Below are 9,060 nucleotides of genomic sequence, written 5' to 3'. Positions count from 1 at the left end.
ACTCCTTCCATCTGAAGATTATAGCCCAGACAAATTTTCAGTAGAATTAATTTTTAGACCATCAATTCCTTATAATGTCACTAATAGAATTAATTTTTAGACCATCAATTCCTTATAGTGTCACTAATTGGCGAGTGTTCAATCATGATGAAGACATTTTAAATTTCCTAACTTCTGACAAATCTTATGATGACCAAATTATTGATGAAAGTGATCATGACCTTAAAATGAAGGAAAAGCAAGAAGAAAACTCAATACCAAAACCAGTGGTCAAGCTTGAGGATCTTTATGATATTAAAGATAGGTTTAAACTGGTTACTAATTCAAAACTCCAGAGTTCCACTCTGAGATTTGAATTAATAAACCTTGGTACTAAGCATAATCCACAAAACATCAATTTGGGATTAGGATTTTATTCAGAAGAAAGAATTGCATTCATTAGGTTATTGCATAAACACAAAAAAATGTTTTTGCTTGGAAATATGATGATTTGAAAACATATGATATATCCATCATTCAACATACTATTCCAATGCTTTCTGAACAAAAACCAGTGCAACAAAAGTTAAGGAAGATTTATCCTAACTTAGAGAGTCAAATAAAAGCTAAATTAAATAAACTCTTGAAGGCTAAGATAATTTTTCCTATTAGACAATCAAAATGGGTGTTCAATATGGTGCTAGTAAGGAAGAAAAATGGCGATATCAGAATTTGTATCGATTTCAGAAATCTTAACAAAGCAAGCCAAAGGATAACTTCCCTTTACCTACCATGGAACAGACACTCCATTCAGTAGCTGGTTTTGAGTTAATGTCCTTTTTAGATGGTTTTTCAGGATATAACCAAATTTTGGTCCATCCTGATGACAGACTTAATACTACCTTTAGAACCAAGTGGGGAACTTATGCCTACCAAAAAATGCCTTTCGGATTAATTAACGCTGGAGCTACATTCCAAAGAGCGATGGACATAGCATTCAAAGGATTGATCAATAAATCAGTAGTTGTCTATTTAGATGATATTATTGTATTTTCCAAGAAAAGATCAAATCATTTACATGATTTGAAACAAATCTTTGAACGCTGCAGAAGGTATGGTATCTCACTCAATCCAAAGAAGTCATTTTTTGCTCTTAATCAAGGAAAGCTCTTGGGCTTCATTGTTTCAAAGGATGGTATTTATATTGATCCATATAGAATCAAAGAGATTTCTAATATTCCATTCCCTCATAATAAAATATCCATGCAGTCATTCTTAGGTCAAATTAACTTTGTAAAAAAATTTGTTCCAGATTTTTCCCAAATTGTTTTACCATTACAAACCATGATCAAGAAAAATTCGGTGTTTAAATGGGGGCCTGTAGAGAAAGAGGCATTTTATTCCATCAAACAATCAATCATAAATGCCCTTGCTTTGAGCACTCCTAATTTTTCAAATCATTTCATCCTATATACCCTTGCATCTGATTCATCTTATGCAGTAGTGCTGACACAAATTAACGATCAAAACTTGGAAGCACCAATATCATTTTACAGCTCAAATCTTCAAGGTGCTGAACTTAATTACTCGGAAGTTGAAAAACAAGCCTTTGCTGTATACAAAGCCATAAAACACTGCAGACCCTTTCTCTTAAAAACTCACACGAAAGTTATAGTTCCTTTTTGGTAGTAAGACAATTACTAGTCCAAAGGGAATTAGGGGAAAAGAGAGCAAATTGGGTCACAGCATTACAAGAATATGACTTGGAAATCAAACCAGAAAAGATTATCAAAGGCCAAGTTTTTTCACGTTGTTAGCAGGAGCATCCAATATTAAGGAACCTGAAGGTACAAAAGATACTGAAGAAATCAATCAGATAAGTATCACTAATCCTGAATCTCAATACGCAGATCTGATCTTCTATTTGAAAAATGGATATGCCCCTTCTAATCTTTCCTATAAAAGCAAATGTGCCATAAGATTGAAAGAAAAAAACTTCATAATTGTAGATGATGTGTTATTTAGACGAAATTATGATTCAATCTTGTTAAGATGCTTAGAAAAACTTGAAGCGCAAAAGGTCTTGCAGTAGCTACATGACGGACCAGCAGGAGGACATTTCGGAGCTGATACAACAGCTCACAAAATCATTCATGTTGGATATTATTGGCCCACCCTGTTTAGAGATACTCACGAATACGTAAGGAAATGCCAAAATTGTCAAACCACTAGTGGAAGACAAAGAAAGCCAATTTTCCCTTTGCAACCGGTCAACATTGAACAACCTTTTAAACAATGGGGATTAGACATCATTGGAGAAATCACTCCACATTCATCCAAACAGCATAGGTATATCCTTACAGCCACTGATTACTTCACTAAGTGGGTTGAAGCAATTCCTTTGAAGGTAGCAAACTCAGAGGCAATTATTGAATTCATAGATCAGTTCATTATTACCAGGTTTGATGTCCCAAACGCTCTTGTTTTTTATAATGCATCTTATTTCTCTGGAAATTCTATATTTGAGTTTGCTATCAAAAGGGGATTTAAATTGAAGTATTCTGCAAATTACTACCCTCAGGGTAATGGTTTAGCAGAATCCACCAATAAAAATCTTATCAAAATCATTAAGAGAACTATTGAGCATAATCATAAAAATTGTCATAAATCTTTGATATTTGCACTATGGGATGACCGAATAACACATAAAGCCTCCATAGGCACTTCTCCATTTAATCTAGTATATGGAAAGGAAGTTGTCATACCAGCAAATTTAGTACTTCCATCACTAGCTTTAGTGCAGTTTATTGAAGAAAGTCCCTCATCTTCTATTCAACTAAGACATGATCAAATCTTGAAACTATAAGAAGAAAGGGAAAAAGCCAAAATTATACATGCAAAACATCACCAAATTATTAAGTCATATTTCGATGCAAATTCAACTAGTTCAAAACAATTACAAGTTGGTGATCTAGTTTTGAAATGGGACAAAGCCAATGAAGATAAAGGAAAACACACTAAGTTCTAGAAAATGTGGCTTGTACCATTCCAAATCAGCGAGAAGATGGGCCCTTCTACATTCATATTTCAAGATTTATCAGGAAAGAGAGATTCTCTTCCTGTTAACGGCCTTGTCTTGAAAAAATGATTCAATTGAGGAGGTAACCCCTTCTCCCTTTGTAAATATTCAATTTTCAGCAGAATTTGTGTGCATAACTTATTTAGTTTAGAATCTTAAGAAAATAAAGTTGTAAGAAACCTCCCATTGGTCTTTGCTATATTGAAAAAGTTACTCAAAAGAAATAGTTCTGATATTTACTTTTAAGAAATGGAAGCCTTAAACGAAAAGGAAATTTCTAGGAAATTAGGTATATTTAGATTCTGAAAACCCCATTTTATTTTTGTGAAATCTTCTCAAGACTTAGAAGTACTGTAAATCATTTTAATGTTTTAAAAATCCTGAAGACGGTTATTAATACAAAACAGAAATTGATTCAATCTTAGCATCTTCAACTCTCACGATGTCATCCATATTCTCTTAAGGATAAAATTATTCATCCCATCCATCAAAGTTTATAATTACTCAGAGTGTAATTCTAAAATATATTTGATATAAAAGATAAGAGGTTTTATTATAAGCCTGCTTACCTTGATCATAGGGGAATAGTTCAACTAACATTACCAATACTGCATACCAAAACAGGGTAATGGCTTATAATTATAAGACAAGGGGTCTCATCAGGAGCCAGCTTGTTCACTTAAATTACAACCAGTGAATGGCATTATCAACAACTGGCCACCAAACCAGGACAATGGCTTTCTATCTTACAAAATTAAGGAAAAAAGAAAAAAGTAATATAAAAATATGGAAACATATTTTTTGGATTCATTCTTTTTAATTATACTCTGAAATGGATGGAATAATGAATGATCAAATGGTTAAAAGGCAACCCTGTCGAGACTATAAACGTCCGCTGGCAACAGAGGCTCTACCTATGACAAAGGAGTCATTATAAAGCTAAGTTGGAAATGTCTTTTGTTTTATTATTATCAACCAATTAAGGCTAATTTAAAACTTAGAATGTATTTAATTTTAACAAGAGAAGGAAATAGCAGAAATAGTTATCATTATATTCAGAATTTATGATTACCTAGTTATATTACATTTTCTCTATCAAATAAGATTTCCAGATTAAGAAAGTTTAAGTATTTTAATTAATTTCTCAGAGATAATTGTTTCTCTCAGTGAATCACCAATTGTTGTGCTGTACAACAACCCCCCATTTCATAAAAGTTTTACTTAAAATCATAATATGAAATGGGTCCCTTTTAAACTTAGACGTGTGAATAAATTGGTATTAACCCATCATTAGAAAAACCCTCATCAAAAGGTTTAATGAAAATGATATATTTTAAGAACCTTTTGAAAAGAAATAAAATGTGGCTTTAAAACTATTATAAAATTTTTTGTTATTGCAATAGAGAGATCGAAAGATCGCATATCGCAATAACAAAGGAAGCATGCAAAACGATATGTCCATTCTCTCCAATCCAAAAAGCATATCGCAATCGGATATCGGGAAAGGGAAAATGTCAAAGCAACAATTTAAAAGAGCCCCCCTCATTTCTCCGATGCGATAAAGTGTATCGCCATCAGCAAACGGTGATAACAAGTCAACACATGATTAAAGGCACATTCAAATCCTTCGATGCAATAAAGCATTTCGCAATCGGCGATCGGCGAAGTCGCAATGGCATGGTAATAAGACCCAAACCCATCCCCCGATTCCAATGCATTAAATGTGGCGCATAGTTTGAAATCGTATTTAAAAGGTTTGCATGCATTATATCATCTTTCGGTGATCAGAAGATGTTTAAAACAAATATTAAAGCCTTTCCTTTAACAATACCGATCCCCGATTGCGATTTACTTCTAATTACTCATCAAAGAAATCTAAGCCATGCTTCTATGAATCATTTGACATATAAACGACGTGATAGGCATTTAAAACCTCAGTTAAGGGAAGATTTTCCTTTAGATTTTATCCGCGGCAATTTCACTATAATCCATTATCACCTGCTGATTGACGTAATTCTTTCATATTATTCTATAGCAGCATTTCTCTGTATCACGTTTTCTCATCGCTTGTGCAGAACTCCGCTGACGCAAAGCTGCTTAAAATCATGCCAAGGGATCCATTCGTGCTGTTGAAATCTCCAATGTTTGTCAAAGGTCATCCACCGACCAAAAAAAACTTGCAGCTGGAAAGCCCTTAGAAGGTCGGCAATACACTATCAGGAGACAAAAAACACTCTAAAACCATGAAAAAACCCACAGGTGCAGGCTTAAACAATGGTTACACAGCAGCCGTTTGATCTGGCTGATAAATGGTCCAAATCTAATCGGCAGATCGCAACGGTAGATCTAATCAGCACAGGCAGGCAGTGTTATCGGCACAGACCAAGGGGAAGAAGCGATTGCGATCGACGATTAAATGTGGACCGTCGATCGCGCGCGCAGATCAACGGCCCACATCGTATCACTATATCGCCATTGGCGGAAACCAAAGGGGCACAGCCTTTACCTATCTATGTGCGCGATGCGATAAGACCCGGACCCGATGGGTTTCAGAGACAAAATGTTTAATCTTTCACGTCCGCCAAGGCCCATTTTCAATGTATTTCTGTGTGTTTTCATTGTATAAAAAAAATACACAGGAACCTTGGGGCAGTGCAGTATGCGACAGCGACCTGAAGTGCGGACCTGATAAAGGAATTAAACCATGCTTGAGGACTTATGAAGTCCAAAAGAAGCAGAAAAGGATGAATTTGATGACCTGTTTTCCTCAGTAGAATCAATATTTCAAGTGAAAACAATGGCCAGGATCAGATATAAAGATGAAGGGCTGGAAGTATTCAATAGGCTCAGAGAACAGAGGTTGCAAACTCTGCCTCTAAACTTATTATCTACCACCCCAGAAATCCAGTCAAGCGAGCTTGAACAACAAAAAATTCTTGCTGTGGAAAAGATTCCCGAGAAAGGAAAAGAGAAAGAACAGGAAAAGGAGAAGGCTTGATCAATCTTCCTTTTTACCTGTACAAACAGAGATAGCTAATGTGGTATGGAAAGAAGAATTCAATCCCTTCGAAGACCTCAGAAAGCTCTCTCAGTATGCCGAAGCTTACTCAACAGCCAAAGCGTTGGAATAAACATGTAATCAGGAATTGGAAAAGAAGGAGCGATTAATCAGAGGCATCCAAAGTTTAACTTAGGACACCTTATGGTTCTTCTTAATTAAACCATACAGTCAAAGGGCAACACTCAAATGTTTAACCGATGCAATCGGTTACATAATTCCCGAAATTCATGATGCTACGTATTCAGCTCAACTGCATTCTCGTCTGAGTCACCCTCCAGAATTGCAACCAATGCTTGCTATCTGCCAGCTCAAGCCAAAGGATGATCGGCCAAAACAGTGAACCAATCTACTGACTGCAAGCAAGCCTATTTTAAGGAGATCTTTATGATTTGGTTATACCACCTAATAGAATTTTTATTTCATAATTAGTTAGCTTAGATAGTATTTATAGACCCTTTCATGTCTTTAGAAAGGGTCCTCAATTTTTGTATAAACTTGGATCGGGAAGTCACACTATTGTGCTTCTGATATATTTTTTTATGAAGACTGAACCAATATTCTGAATTTTAATGAAGAATGCTTTGACGAGATATGCATGATTTCTTTTTGTGGAAGTGTTTCTAAGTTAGAAGAAAGAATTTGAATGCGATTGATATCGGGAGTGATCCAAATAACATATGGTACTATTATCTATGATTTTGCTCCATTCTTTCATATGAATCAACATTTATTTAATCTTGCTATCATTGGATATATGTATGTGTTTTAACAACAGTCCTTATACTTATCACTATTGAATGTTTAAGGAGTGTTATTCTTTCAATCATATTTATGTCAATGATATATGAAGAATAGTGTAACAATGTTTTAATGATTACTTTGTTCAACTACTTGAACAAAGTAATTATCATATGAATAAATGTCTTTGTTTACCAATAGAGTCATCTATATGCCTGTTTGTAGATAAAGATCATCAAAAGTTACACTAAAGCAGAAATTTCCCGGGATAGATTAGTTGTTTATAATTTTACTTTTTAGATTAAATCATCCATCCATTATCATTAGATATTAGAAAATCAACTACTTATGAATCCTATTTACAAACCATTGGGAAACTGGTCCCATTATTTCCAGTCGGAGCCACCACACCAAATGGAAAAGGAGCTGCCTTTAAGGTCCGGACCGGGTGGTTTTCCCCGATGTTGATGCAGCGATTTTCGAGGTATCAACAGACCCACAACAGCTTAAGGTGGGGAGGATGTTGGCAGGCTAAATTGCTTCACTTTTAATCCCTTTTTCTCTTCAAAACCATAACCTTAGACATCTATTTTAGCCGTGCAACCTCCTTATTCCTGCACTAGTCCAAGAATCGTGCCTTTTCCTGCACTAGCTTTATATTTCATGTTTAAGGGTTACGAATGTGCTTAATTAATCATTTTCATAGATTTTGTACAGTTAATATTCTTTGCAACTAATATTTATTTTCATAAAGTATTTGGTAAGCAATGTATTTATCATTCCGTTAGCATGGTCGAGTGCAGGTAGGATTCCTACACCATTGGCGAATCCTAAACTGTCGTGACATCTCACTACCTAACGCAGACACCTTGTTCTAGAATAGTCAACTCGAGTTGAGCTCAGAGTGGAAATAAGTCAGGGATATGATGGAGATTGGGTCGTTAGCTGAATGCTTAAGATTAGCATTTTGTTATAGCCGAAAGGCTTAATACGAACTACTATTGTTATTTTGTTATAGCTGAAAGGTTCAGGTTGGAACGTTGGATGTAATTTGGTTATAGTTGCAGGCCTAAATGGATGTATAAAATATAGGATTTAGATAGAAAATGGTAGCGAGCGATAGCTATAGCATGGATATTGTAATTTTGTTCTTATGTAATTTTGCTGGTATTTCCCTGGTGTTGGGCTAGATTCAAACTCATGATGTACATTTGTTGATTATTAATAGAAAGGGACTGCGCCATGTTATTTCAATCTTATGTTGTAATTATGTGTTGATGCATCATTAAGAGTTGAGTCTTCACATTTCCTAAACAAGGAAATGAGTTGGTTGGCTAGGGCCCAGCCAACCCATCTCGTTCTCCCTCATATTCTTCTTTTATCATTAAAGGTGTGTTGATTTTGTTTAATGCAAAGTGTGAATGAAATAGATGCTTTTATTCTTATGCAAAGTCCATATTTGATTTCATCACTGTGTGACGGATCTGTGGTGTGCATGCTCAACTGATTTTAGTTTTTCGATTTCTTTTCTTCAAACCTTAACATCTTTTCTGCCTGGATCGTGCAAGCACACATTAATGCACTAGTGCATTTACAGTTTCAAAGATTGATTCCTTTGGTTCATCACAGTAATTGTAGAAATTTTGAATGATATGACACATATTCACAGAGATTATCTTGATTATACACTTATAAGCGAAACATGCATAATACATAACCTCCTCTATGTTGATCATCAATTTACAGAAGCAGAAACATTCACAGGCGCACATAGAAGCATAAATCAAACTCATTAACACAGTATGTATCCCGGGGAAAGCATCTCGCTAAAAACCCCAACTATCTGTATATTATATTGATTGAATCATGTAACATTACAAAGTAAAATTCTTATCACAAGAAATCCAGTACCAGCTCCACCTGTTACACACAATACAGCTCAGATCTGATCTCCAAATCTATTCCACTGCTTGCCTGCCTCCACTGCTCAATACATGCTCAAGAATTGATGAGAATGGTTTACCAAACTCGTATTTCACCTGCAAAGAATCACTCACACTGTGTTGGACGTGAGCACAGGCTACAATTCTTGGTATTGGCCAATTCATTGGCATACTCAATCCCTCTGATTGTGCAAATCATCATGCATAGCTATAGTCACAACTGATAGCAATCTGATCCTCTAACACCTGTCCCTGCTGAA

The sequence above is a fragment of the Pinus tabuliformis genome, chromosome Q, assembly GCF_031772625.1.
Source record: "Pinus tabuliformis cultivar Carrire ecotype Pingquan chromosome Q, CPIR1, whole genome shotgun sequence".
Classification (NCBI taxonomy): domain Eukaryota; kingdom Viridiplantae; phylum Streptophyta; class Pinopsida; order Pinales; family Pinaceae; genus Pinus; species Pinus tabuliformis.
Note: the sequence above shows the minus strand (reverse complement) of the source record.